Genomic DNA, 13,411 nt, shown 5'->3' with positions numbered 1-13,411 from the left:
TTGGGAAAAAACTGTGATGAACCCATGGGCAACATCTACCCAGGGTTCTAGCCGAGCAATTGGGTGCATGAAGTAGCCAAACCATGCCTTTTGTCATAGTCCAGAGGGTGAGATTTCTCCCACCACCACCACCATCCATTTTATCTTCTCAACACACTTGCAAAGAAAGTGGGACTGAGGAAGGTGGAGACCAGGCCAAAGTGCCCAAATGAAGATACTTGAGCTTTACCTCCACCAAGGTCAACACCCTTGCTTATAATTTATGACTGATCCCTCAAGTGGCAACTTCTCCAAACCAAAGTGGCTGGGTGGAGCTGACTGTCCCAAGACACATGCCAATATACAGAGCTCCTCTCTCAAAACATGTGCTCTCTTGGCCTTGATGATAGGGCCTCCCTCCCTGGTTCCCTTTGTGTCCTCAGATACCCTCTTCTCCTCCAACAGAGTCAAGGCCAGGAGTGGGTGGCAGAGCTGGCACCCAGTCAACCCAACGACTTTGAGCTCTTTTGTTCTGAAGCAGAAAACATCTCCCCGCCCCTTTCCAAGATGCCATGTTTAATTTCTAGGCAGTGCAGGTAAGAAGCCAAATGCACACCTCTCGTGTCTTCTCTTCCACAATGATTTGTCTGTGGCTCTCCCCCCCCCCCTAGTTTTCCTGAGGGGAAGTGGCCCCATTTGTTTAGCATAGGTTTTCGGCTCTGACTACGTCAACTTTATACAGCGGCCAGAAGGAACTTGGCGTACTGCCCAGATATGGCAAAACAAGGTCCTGGCAGGAGCAAGCTGTCGAGCTGGCCTAGTTACACCAGATTAACTCTGTGTTGCCCACAGCTTCCGGACCCACTCAAGAATGCACATCCCTCACTCTACCTGATCATCTATCTGGCCCTTGGAACCTGAAAGTGCCAACACATTCCTTGTGATCACGGAGCCAAACAGAAGAAGACACTATTCACGGGAGGGACACCACGAAAAGCAGTTTTATCCACTCGATAGTCAAGATTTCGCAACCTGTTTTCCATACATAGATGATGCTGAACTGTTATCTCCAACAGTGCTGGCTAGATAACATGGTCACTGGTGAGGGAACCTGGGAGCAGAAACCTCCAAAGGATCACAAGTTGTCCATTCTATCATTAAAAAATAGCAGCTGAGTTCACACAACATGCCCAGCCCTCATGGGGGTCAAACTTGGTCTGATTATGACTTAGGGTGTGCAAGCTAAGATGCAAACCTAGACATTTGGGTATAGACAACGAGCTGTTTGTAAACCACCCCATGAGGTTAGAGCATCTTGTAAAGCGAAGTCTGTATGGCTGCAGAAAAGAGAGCTGCCTCAACGTTCAGGATTGGGGTGGTAAGTCAGAATAAAATAGTGGGTTTTACGGGAAATAAGAACCCTTAGCTTTACATGGGTAACAAAGAGTTGTTTAATATGTTAAGAAAGAGAGAAGAGACTGCTGGGAAAGAGACGGTGGAGGAGGAGGAGGAGGAGGAGGAGGAGGAGGAGGAGGAGGAGGAGGAGGAGGAGGAGGAGGAGGAGGAGGAGGAGGATGATCTAGATCAGTGTTTCTCAACCTTGGCCACTTGAAGATGTCCGGACTTCAACTCCCAGAATTCCCCAGCCAGCATTCGCTGGCTGGGGAATTCTGGGAGTTGAAGTCCAGACATCTTCAAGTGGCCAAGGTTGAGAAACACTGATCTAGAATAAGCCCAATCTCCTTGACCAGACTCTAGGAAACAGGCATCTCTTTCTTCTGCTGTTTCCCCCCCACGCCAGCCTCCCAGATTGTCTAGATAGTGGGAATGACATAGTAAGAATAGTACAGAAAACATGCCCAGGCAGATCTAATTAACTCCACCTAGCTTTGGGGAGGAACCATGGGAAACCCTATGTTTCCAGCCCCTCCTCCCCACCCCCAACCTGCTCTTCAAGAGTAAAGTAAAATTTAGGGAGAGAAACGCCACGCCACGCCCCCCACAATTCTTCCTATTACTCATCCTTTGCAGAATAGCACTTAGACTTATATACTGATTCACAGTGCTTTGCAGCCTCTCCAAGCAGTTTACAGTCTCAGCATCTTTGCCCCCAACAATCTGGGTCCTCGTTTTACCGACCTCGGAAGAATAGAAGGCTGAGTCACTCTTGAGCCAGTCAGGATCGAACTGCTGGAAGTCAGCGGAATCAGCCTGCAATAATGCATTCTAACCACCATGCCACTAAGCTGTGTGAACCAGGTTCCAGAGGGCAATGTTTTCAATATTAAGCAAAAATCAAGAACATGAGATATAACCTCAAACTGATAGTTATATCGAAGTCAAATTTTGATGGATGAGTTATTGAGGAAACACATGGAACTTGGATATTTAGCATGCCTCCCTAAGATCACACATTATGTGTGAGCACACTGATTCTCAACAGTAGTTTGGTTTTTTTTTTATTCAGTCATTTTCTTTACTGGCTTTTTCATCTTGAGAGGAAAGGAACCAAAACAGCCTCCCCCCAAAAGAGGGATTATGATGTTGTGAAGCAGGAGGTAGAAAGAACAGAATAGAAACACATCCTGCAGAAAAGATTTCTCACTGCTTTTAGAGCAAAGTAAGGCTGTAGGACTTTTTTTTGGCTGAGTGAGTCTCATTGACACACTGATCAGCTCCCACTGATGTCCCATTGGGCGTAAATCAAAGATCAATTGTGGGGGGGCAGGGGGGACACAATTCTTAAGAACATCTGGAACAAACTTCAGCCAGTTGTGTTCTGGACTGCCTTTTAACAGGTTGATGGTTAGGGAAAAATATAAATCCACATAGAAGAGGTATTTCTATTAGTTTTAACAGCATCGGAGTGCCTGGTGGAACAAGGACCATGGTGCTTGACGAGAAGTACAAGTGGTCCTCAAATTACGACTGTTGGTTTAACAACCATTTGAATTTACAACAGCACTAAGTGACTTATGGCTGGTCCTCAGACTTACAACCATCACAGCATTCCGACTGTCATGTGATCAAAATTTGGCAACAGGCATGTATTTACGATGGTTACAGGATCCCGGGGTCATGTGATTGATATTTGTGACCATCTCAGTTGACCAGTAAAAGTCAACGAGGACGCTGGATTCATTTAACGACTGTGCAATTATTCACTCAGTTGCAGTGATTCACTTAACAACTGTGGCAAAAAAAAGTTTATAAAATCAGGCATGATTCGCTTAGCAACCGCCTTGCTTTGCAATGAAAATTCTGGTCCCTATTTGTGGTCAGGATTACAGGAGCCATGGTAGCGCAGCGGTTAGAATACAGTATTGCAAGCTAATTATGCTGAACCGCCAGAGGATTGATCCTGTCTGGTCAAGGTTGACTCGTCCTTCCATCCTTCCAAGGTTGGTAAAATGAGAGCTCAGATTTTTGGGGGCAATAAAGGGATGTTGTAAACTGCGTGGAGAGGGCTGTAAAGCATTATGAAGCAGTATATAAGTCTTAAGTGCTATTGCTATAGTGCTATTATTTGTATATTCCCCTTTAGTGTGGCTAATCCACTGAACTGCAATCCTGTGCTGATGCTACAAAGATGGAGATGCCTGCTTGACATGACTGCAGTTTCCTAGATCAGTGTTACCATCCATAAGGGCACACAGAAGCCTTGGTAACATGCCATAATGCAGGACATGGCAATTGTGGCCCCTTTGTGATCTGGGGACTTTAACTAACCATGGTGGCTCTGGAATTCTGAGAATTGAAGTCCACAAGTCTTAAAGTTGCCAAGGTTGGACTTTAAAACAGTCTTCTTATAATTCTTCCTATTGCATAATTCTTAGTAATCATTTCAGGGAATAATGGCTGGGTGGGGAAGACCCACAGAAAAAGAAGAAGAAACCCCAGTATACCACGTGGCCCATTTCCCCCCAGTCCTTCATGTCCATGAGGCTCACACATCTCAAGGACATTATTTTGGAAAATATATGCTCAGTAGAATGCAAAATGCAGCCATCCATGTTCATGCTGACTCAATAATTCTGGGAGTTGAAGTCCACAGGTCATAAAAGGGCCATCGTTGCCCTAAAGTACTACTTGCTAGTATGCTTTTCAACAAGGGACGGGCAGAAGAAACAAAAAGGAGGATTTCCGTGTTAGGTGACGGAGAAAAGCAGGCCATCCTCCTTTGCCTGTATACCTCTGATCAGCTGGGACACCCAATTTAAACAAGGACATATTTTCCTTCTGGATTAGTTTAGTTTTCTGGCTTTTTTTCCTTCCCATTACCGGTAATCTTTTACTGTTCTTATTAACTATTTCGAAAGCTATCGGTTATTTATTTATCTTGCTGCATCCTAAACCAAAGCACGTTGAGCCTAAGAGAATAAGATTTGCTGCAACTGAAGATATCCTTCTCCTCTTGTTCCTGTAACAGATCCTCTGCTCTATATATTGCTAGGAGACTCTGAACAATGAAAACACACACACACACACACACACACACACACACACACACACACACGGACAGCTTCTTCAGAAGGAAACCATGCTTAACCCCAAAATGAATTAGCTACTAAAAGAGTGTCAGACAGAAAAGGAAAAAAACCTCTCACTTAGATATGTAGGGTGAAAAAAAAGGGACTTAAATCTCATGTGGTGTTTTTCCCCCCCAAAAAAAACATTGCCCTGCAGATATGCTGGCCTTCAGTTTCCATAATCCCTCACCAGCAAGGCTAGAGATTTTGCGAACGTAGGGTCAATGCTTGCAGAAAGGGGGGGGAGAGAGTCTGAGGAAGGTGTGACCCTTCCCCATAAAACATGTGATAGCAGCTGGGAAGAAAGTTTTGCTTGTGGGGAGGAAACGGGCAAGGGAGGAGGATGAAGGGGGAAAAAAAAGGGCTCATTTCTCAGCTAACCAAAACATACAATCTGATAGCTTCCAACTGCCAGTTGAAAACCCCATTTCCCTCAGACAAAGCCATTGCCTCATCTGGAACTGGCCACAAAGTCTTCTAACTGCTCTTCTGTGCATTTCAAGAAGAAAAAAGAAAAGGCTGCTGCTTTTGCAGTGCAGTGTGGGAAGGTGTGCCAAGAAGGGGAATACAGAAACACTCATGCGGTGTGTGAAAGGGAAGGGCAGAGAACACAGCAAGAGCAGAGGCAACGAGCGGGGGGGGGGGGGGGAAACAGGGACAATTAGGGGTCTAGGACAAAGGGGTGAAATGAGTGGAGCATCCGGGTCTACAGGGAGATCCTTCCAATGTTTTCATAGGAAGCTACAGAGATACTTTCCCACTATAAACAGTTAATGAAAAAGAGGGGAAGAGAGGAAGGGAAGGTATAAACACCTCTAAAGCAGTGGTTCCAAAACTTGGCAACTTTAAGACTTGTGGACTTCAACTCCCAGAATTCTCCAGCCAGCAGAGTTCTGCTGGCTGGAGAACTCTGGGAGTTGAAGTCCACAAGTCTTAAAGTTGCCAAGTTTGGGAACCACTGCTCTAAAGAATAAATGTAACCCGGGGTTGAATTGTGGAGTTCTTGGGTTATCTTTGAGCTTGGCTGTTTGTTTGCAAACATTTGTTTTGTTACTCAACTAGGTAAGGTCATCAGTGGACATCGATGATGTTACCTAGTTGGATAGTGAAACATCTGCAAACAAGCCATCAGATTCAGAGAACACAAAGGACTCCGCCTATGAATACTTAAACAACAGCCGAGGAGAGAAGAAACTGGTCATTTCTGATAATTTCCCCAGTTATAATAATACAGTACAGATTTGCCACCTTGGTGCCTGTGTGAGGTGTGAGACCACAACTACCATAAACCCACAAAAAACGCCATATTGGGGACAGTGGGTGGCAGCTCTACACTTCAGAATGTAAAAGTTTGACATATTCTCTGAGTCTACCTCTTCCACCCACCAAACGCGTAATGCTTTTGCCCCTGGTGAAGTTAGCAATAGCAGTTAGACTTATATACCGCTTCATAGGGCTTTCAGCCCTCTCTAAGCGGTTTACAGAGTCAGCCCCCCAACAATCCGGGTCCTCATTTTACCCACCTTGGAAGGACGGAAGGCTGAGTCAACCTTGAGCCGATGAGATTTGAACAGCCGAACTGCAGAACTGCAGTCAACTGAAGTAGCCTGCAGTGCTGCATTTAACCACTGCGCCACCTCGGCTCTAGATGTCAATTTTGATTTTAAATAAAACCAGCTCCTCTTCCTTAATCCCCCCCCCCACTAACTTTGAACGTTAATGGGTGATCATGTTTATCTCCTTGAGAGGGACAAGCTTTACCCTAATGATGATTAAATGAGACAAGCCACTCTTAAAATCTGCAGACATTCTGGAAAAGGTAATAACCACACTTGTCCTTTGGGAGAAGATGGCTGCAATAGTGGGGCTATTCTAATTATTTGTTTGATCTAATTGCAAGTCTATGACCCCCCACAGCAGTGGGATACTACATTTGGGCAAGATACATTTTTCCTATTTTTGAGGGAGCTATTTTCTTCCCTTCCTAAAATAATACTGAGACTGCAGCCTTCCATTACAGATAGTCTTTGACTTATAGCTATCCATTTAGTGCCCGTTAAAACTTACAATAATAGCACTGAAAAAAGTGACTTACCACTCATCCTTGAGCTTACAACCACCACACCATTTCCATGGACACGAGATCAAAACTCAGACACTTAGCAAGTATTTATAAAGGTTGCTGCCTCCCAGGATCATGGGATCGCCATTTGTGATCTTCCCCATGGCCTTCCAGCTAGCAAAATCAATGGGGGAAGCATCTCTTTTTAAATTAAACCTAAACTTTGAGTTCACACACACACACCACCCAAAAAAATTAAGAACTCTTCCAATTACGATAAAGAAACAATGCTTCTTTTGCAGAACAAAGCAAGTCTATGCATCCCACAAGTGGTTTCAAAATGAATTGGCAGTCTTAGCTAGCTGTGCAAGCATGGGGGGGGGGCAGAGCAGGGGAGTATAAGTTGTCTCCCCCCCACCAGCAGCTGTTAAATAAATTAATCTTCCTCCCCCCCTCCACTCCTGGCCTGAAGGAGTACCAACCAGGTCATTATCCAAAGGATATGCAGGTTAAAAAGATATGCATACTTGAAAAAAAAATATTAATCTCTTTGTTACTCACATTTTATGAAAAGCAGAAACAGAAACTGATGGGAAAGTCGACATCTGATAGAGTACGCTAAATATTCTTCTAAATTCAAAGAATTTCTATAGCCTTTTAGTTAGTTCTAAGAAAGGCATCTAAAAACAGCAAACAAGGGTTGAGGTGGGTACAGGTTATATTTTTCATGTTTATCTCCTAAATTAAGTGGTGGAAGCTGACCTAAACACGAAGGGACTTCGGATTTGTATTCAAACAGCATCATATTCAATCCCTCCCCTCTTTAAAACAAAATCTCTATTACACTATTACTTCTCTTGTTTTCCTTTAGTCACAAGGAGATGCAACAAGAGGAAATACTTTTATAAAGGTAAAAAGGCCAAATGCTTGCAAAAATGCAGATGACCACTAGATGGCAGCAAACAGTTGCAATTTGCTGCTATCTAGAGGCTCTTCGGATTTTTTCAATTCAGATCAGGCAATTGTAATATAATCTGGAGTAAAACAGCCCACTCTTGTGTATACACAGTGAACAAATGAACAAGAGGCCAATTCTGCTCAGTTAGAATCTTTCTTGGACTCTGTCAATCTTTAGGAGTAAGCCAGATCAGGAAATAGGCACCATAAGAAATATAAGAAGGATATTTATTAATAAAATCTATAACAACAGAATCTTACAAATCTGATATCCCTGATATCCCTCCATCTTACACCAAAGAGAATCAATCAAGCCGGGACAATTTTGAGCTTCTTTCTTGCACCTTCCTATTTTCCGGGGTTAAGTTCATGTTTTCCCAACAATTACCATCACTTGTTCTTCAAGGACATCTCCGTCAGATGTGTTAAACCCAAAGACCATTCTGGTTGGGTACTATGGGAGTTCCTTTTTCTAGACATCCAGGTTGGGGAATACTGGCTGAGTGTGTTATCTAAATCTGAGACTGGTAGCATTTAAACATTTAACAAATTGCAAATCTTACAAACCTTTAGCAAGATTGTAAGTGGAGAAGTGATTTTCATTTAGAAAACCTGGTATAAAAGGTGCAAATAGCTACAGGTAGTCCTTGATTTACAATCATTCATTTAGTGACTAAAGTTACAGTGGCACTGAAAAAAAAGTAACTTACAACTGGTCCTCACACTTCTGTCCATCACAGCATTTCCCCATGGTCTTGTAATCAAACTTTTGGTGTTGGCAGCTGGATGTAACTACGAAAGTTACAGCATCCTGAGTTCACGTGATCACAATTTGTAACCTTTGCAGTTGGCTTCCAACAAAGTCAATGGGGGAAGCCAAATTTGCTTAATGACCATGTGATTCACTTAACAACCGTGGCAATAAAGGTAATAAAATAACTCATTTAACAACCACTTAGCTTAGCAGCTGAAACCATGGGCCAATTGTGGTTTGTAAGTTGAAGGTTACCTGTAATATCTTCAAATGTGGAAGATGAGTCAAAGAATCCATCTCAGTGGGCAAAGGAAGACAAAAAGCAGACTGGAGGCATGGACTTTGTTACGTGGATAGCAAACCACTCTAACTGCTCCTGGCTTATTGTTCCCCTTAGCAGCATTTGTTCACTTGAATTTGTTCTGAAGTACAGAATAGTTCATTTTTCTAGTTTACTTTGCACTGCCTGCAACTTTTCAGATAATGTATATTGTAATTAAAACACCATTTAATCTGCCACAAGGTTGAAAAAATTTAATAAGGATCATCAAAAAGTGTCTTCTTATCATTTGCCAGTGGGGACTGGCAGAAAACCAGTACAAAGCATGGAGACCTTTAAGTCTTCTGCTCTCACAAGGTGGAGAGTGGGAATGGGACTTTCCTTCTGAAGGCCACCAACTTAATATCATTCCTGGATGAATAATAATAATTGGCAAAATAAAGGAAAGGTAGTACCAACATTCATAGGCTCCCTGGGTGCAATCCCAAAACAACCAGAGCACCACTTGAGTACCATATGCGTTGGCAAAATCTCTTATCAGCCAATTAGTAAGAGCCGAGATGGCGCAGTGGTTAGAGTGCAGTACTGCAGGCCACTGACTGCTATCTGCAGTTCAGTGGTTCAAATCTCACCGGCTCAAGGTTGACTCAGCCTTCCATCCTTCCAAGGTGGGTGAAATGAGGACCCAGACTGTCGGGGGCGATATGCTGACTCTGTAAACCGCTTAGAGAGGACTGAAAGCCCTATGAAGTGGTATATAAGTCTAACTGCTATTGCTATTGCTAATTGCAAACAGCAGCTTTATTGGAACAGCTTTCAATTTGTGACAATATTTTAACACAATCAAAGAACAACACCTATCTGTCTCAGGTCCTGGGGAAGGACTTGATAGGCTGATAAAAATGCCAAATCCAGGCTAAACATCTGGCTGACTATATGACCAATCATAATTTAATCAAAGTATGTGCTGCCTGATTCTCATTGACTCTGGGTTATAGTAGAAAGCTAACCTTTTGGGACTTAATTCTTCACTTATTCTGTTTGCAAACATGTCATGAGTAATTATATCTCACAGAGAGACAGTGGCACTCTGCACTTGCTAGGAGGCCCTGTGTTCGTGTAATGGGCAGAAGGAATGACTTTCAGGGACAGGAGGAAGAGTTGCAACCGAGACTACAGTCAGATAAAAAGGAACCTGCGTCTGGAAGAGACTTGCAATCTGAATAAATGTCCCAGGCAAAACCCTCCCTAGTTCTCACCAAGAGAAAGGGAGGAAGTGGGGAAACATATTTAGACTTGGAAGTCTCTATGACTATAACTGCAAAATAAAAGTAATATTAGCACGCATGACTTTAGTTACCTAGTCTTTTCTACCTTGCAGGGCTGGTGTTTCTTTAGTTTACCCTTTTGCGTCTTCCTCTGCTCAATGAATGCAGACACTTCATTAACCCTGCATGTTTTGGCAGAGCTACTTCTGTTTGGGTAACAGGAGTAGATCTTCCCAATCTTAATGCAAAATGAAATGCCATCTCATGTTAACTCAAACAATACAATGCTTTTCACAATAAATAATTGCTTAGATCTCTCTCCCCCTTCCCACAGGAGGAGGGACACAATCAACAGGGAGTTAATTGGGGCAAATATATCTTGAGTCCAAAGTATTACACAGCCCTCAGCAGCTCCGTATTCAAAGTCTGGCACTCTCTCCCATTAATTTAATTAAATGAAGCTTTATTTGTTCTTTGTTTTCCCTTTATTTGGGTGTTTCTCTAGAGAGGAATAATCTAGGGTTTTATCAGGAAACAACCTATGCAGGCAGAAACAAGAACTTCAGTTTAGGGAACAAGGATGGTCATTTCATAAACAGCATTGTAGTGTAACACACACGCTTATGGGTGTTATAAAAACACTCTAATCCTCCCTCAAACATTTTTCATTCTGGAAGTGTGAGACTGCAGGATGCTTCTGGTATCATTAACTAAGATCTAGGATTTTAAAATCTGGTGGATTTCTTGAGCAGGACTTTATTTTTATTCAAGTGGGAAGGAAAGGAGATTGGCAAATGACTTCTAAAGGACGCACAATAAATCATTCAAGATCTTTTGAACTGCCTTCAACCATAGCAACAAGATATTTCTGCTGAATTTGTTCCCTGAATACATTTTATCTGTTATTTTGTGTTTTGCTGCAAACTTGGGAGACTCTCAGGATCACAGAGCAAACTAAGACAGTCCCAGGTAAGGGTCCATTTCATCCAAAGAAATGCGGATAAGCACAGCCTTCTCTGGAGAAAATCTGCAAATGCGGTGCTAAAATGTATGGAAGCTTATTCCCCAAGAAACCCATCAAAAGATGCTGCAGAACAAGTTTGCTTTTTCTCTCTGGCAAAGATTCCTTGCAAGAGTTTAGCAACCTTGTGAGTTGGAGTACAATTCTTAAAGTACAGGTAGTCCTCCACTTACAACAGTTTGTTTAGTGATAATGTCATAAAGGCACTGAAAAAGTGACTTATGACCGTTTTCCATATTTACGGTGGCTGCCTCAGCCTCCTCCCCCCCAAGCATGGAATCAAAATTTAGATGCTTGGCAACTGACTCATATTTATGACGGCTATACTGTTGCAGGGTCGTATGATCACATTTTATGACATTCCGACAAAGCCAATGGGGAAGTTATGTTACTGAACAACTGTGATTCACTTAACAACTATGGCAAGGTCTTAACAACTATGGCAAGGTCATAAAATGGGGCAAAACCCAACAAATGTCTCACTTAGCAACACATTTTAGACTCAATTGTGGGTCGTGGGCCGAGGACTATCTGTATGTCAGAATCATGGTCACAACTCACAAGGGTTGCCTATTTACAAATCTGGCAGATGCCAATTGCTCTAGAAAATAACTGATTAATTGCCCCCTGCTACCCCCTAGTCTGCCAAGAGCCTCACTATAAATCTTTTAAAATCCTTTTCTCTCCCCCCGCAGGAGAGATGCCTTTTCCCATCTCTCTGGGCTGCAATCCTTTGTCATCTTTCTTTTCCAGGAATGCCTACTGGGCTCGGGGAACATTCTTGCAAATCAAGATAATTCCAGAGGCTGCTGTCATTTGACTCTGTGGTATGCCAGCTTCTTTTTTTTCAAGAGCAAATCAATAGTGAAAAGTCAAGCAGATTAGAAAGGCCAACAGATGGTTCAGGAGGTGCCCAGTGGAAGCCTCAGTAGCCAGAGGCAACTGGTCGCCTCTTAGGTCAACAACAGAGGAATAAGAGAGGAAATTCCAAGAAGCACAATTTTGACTTTGAAACTTCATTTACAAATCACAGTTACTTTAAAGAACAGAATTTTATTTTGTGGAGAGAGGCAGAGGAAAAAAGAGAGAAACATACAATGTGCACCAGGTTCATCTTTGGCACAACTGTAAAGGGTAGGGTGTGTGTATCTCTCTGTGTCTCTTCTCCCTCCTCCAGCAATCTGATTCCTATGCAAAGCTCTCCGCTGCTGTGGGTGACCCAGTGTCACAGCATTTCCACCTCTACCCCCCCTTTTCCTTCCAGCCTGAGCATCAGGCAGACAGTGGAACAGCACGTCCTGCTCGCTCAGCCTGCTCCAGCTGCGGGGAGCCAGGTAGCCAGACAGCGACATCCAAAAGGAAGTGAGAGCCCCCCACCCCCAGGAGCAACAGCTACCCGGTACATTCAAAGCAAGAATGAGATGGGCAGGAGTTGACTGACATTCCAGATGAGAGACAGTCCAAGAGGAGAGGGAGAGGGAAAGAGGGAGAGGGGGAGGGAGGGAGGGAGGGAGGGAGGGAGGGAGGGAGGGAGGGAGGGAGGAGAGAGAGAGAGAGAGAGAGAGAGAGAGAGAGAGAGAGAGAGAGAGAGAGAGAGAGAGAGAGAGAGAGAGAGAGAACACATGGATTTCCTAGATCAGTTTCTCAACCTTGGCAATCAAAGCTACAGCAAATCTGGGAGTTGAAGTCCAAACTCTTCAAGTTGCCAAGGTTGAGAAATACTGTCATAGATTGTCCTAGATTGGTCAGTGGTGGCTGAAGGCTTTCTCAAATGCCCTGGGCTTAAAATATAACATTGACTTTGTCACAACTGTCTTTCTTTAAATCTTACAACAGAAGACGAAAAGGTCACTCTGCTCAGTTCCTGTGCCCCAGTGAATTTGCAGCTTTATTGATTTATGCTTGGTCTGTTTGCAGGACAAACCCTTCCCTTAATTTTAATACAATCTAAAGTGGGTTTGCCTTTTATACGGGCCAGGGAGAGCACAACCGCAGTTCTTAGAGAACTATTTTTCATGCCACGAGTCAAGTCTACAATAATCAGAAGTGTAAGCCTGAGCATAGTTTACTCAGAGTAGTATTCCACCAAATTCAGTGGGGGATTGGTATATGCTCAATGCAATTTGCCTAGGTGTCTTGAGATCCTATGTGCATTTACTTGAAAATAAATCTGATGGCCTAAGTCAGTGGTTCCCAAACTTGGCAACTTTAAGACTTGTGGACTTCAACTCCCAGAATTCTCCAGCCAGCAGAGCTGGCTTGTTGAGAAGGTGGTGGCCTTACAGCTTCAGCGTACCTTGGAGGAAGCTAACTATCTTGACCCCTTCCAGTCTGGCTTCAGGCCCGGTTACAGCACTGAAACCGCTTTGGTCGCATTGACCGATGATCTCTGGAGAGCCAGAGATGGAGGCTATGCGTCCATCCTGGTTCTCCTTGACCTCTCAGCGGCTTTCGATACCATCGACCATGGTATCCTTCTGCGACGACTGCGGGAGGTGGGGGTGGGCGGCACTGTTTTACAGTGGTTCTCCTCCTACCTCTCGGACAGGTCGCAGTCGGTG

The 13,411-nt window shown here is 43.6% G+C and overlaps 1 protein-coding gene across 2 annotated transcripts in view; it reads right to left on the bottom strand.

The window, feature by feature from the left end:
* Positions 1-13,411, bottom strand: part of ZMIZ2 (zinc finger MIZ-type containing 2) — a 94,533-nt gene that overhangs the window by 40,745 nt on the left and 40,377 nt on the right. The window lies entirely within an intron of this gene.

Source organism: Thamnophis sirtalis, unplaced genomic scaffold (assembly GCF_051295495.1).
Source record: "Thamnophis sirtalis isolate CommonGarterSnake01/CBP01778 unplaced genomic scaffold, rThaSir2_p1.2 scaffold_2, whole genome shotgun sequence".
NCBI classification, from domain to species: Eukaryota; Metazoa; Chordata; class Lepidosauria; order Squamata; family Natricidae; genus Thamnophis; species Thamnophis sirtalis.
The sequence above is the reverse complement of the archived record's forward strand: the minus strand, read 5'-3'. Positions and strand labels throughout refer to the sequence as shown.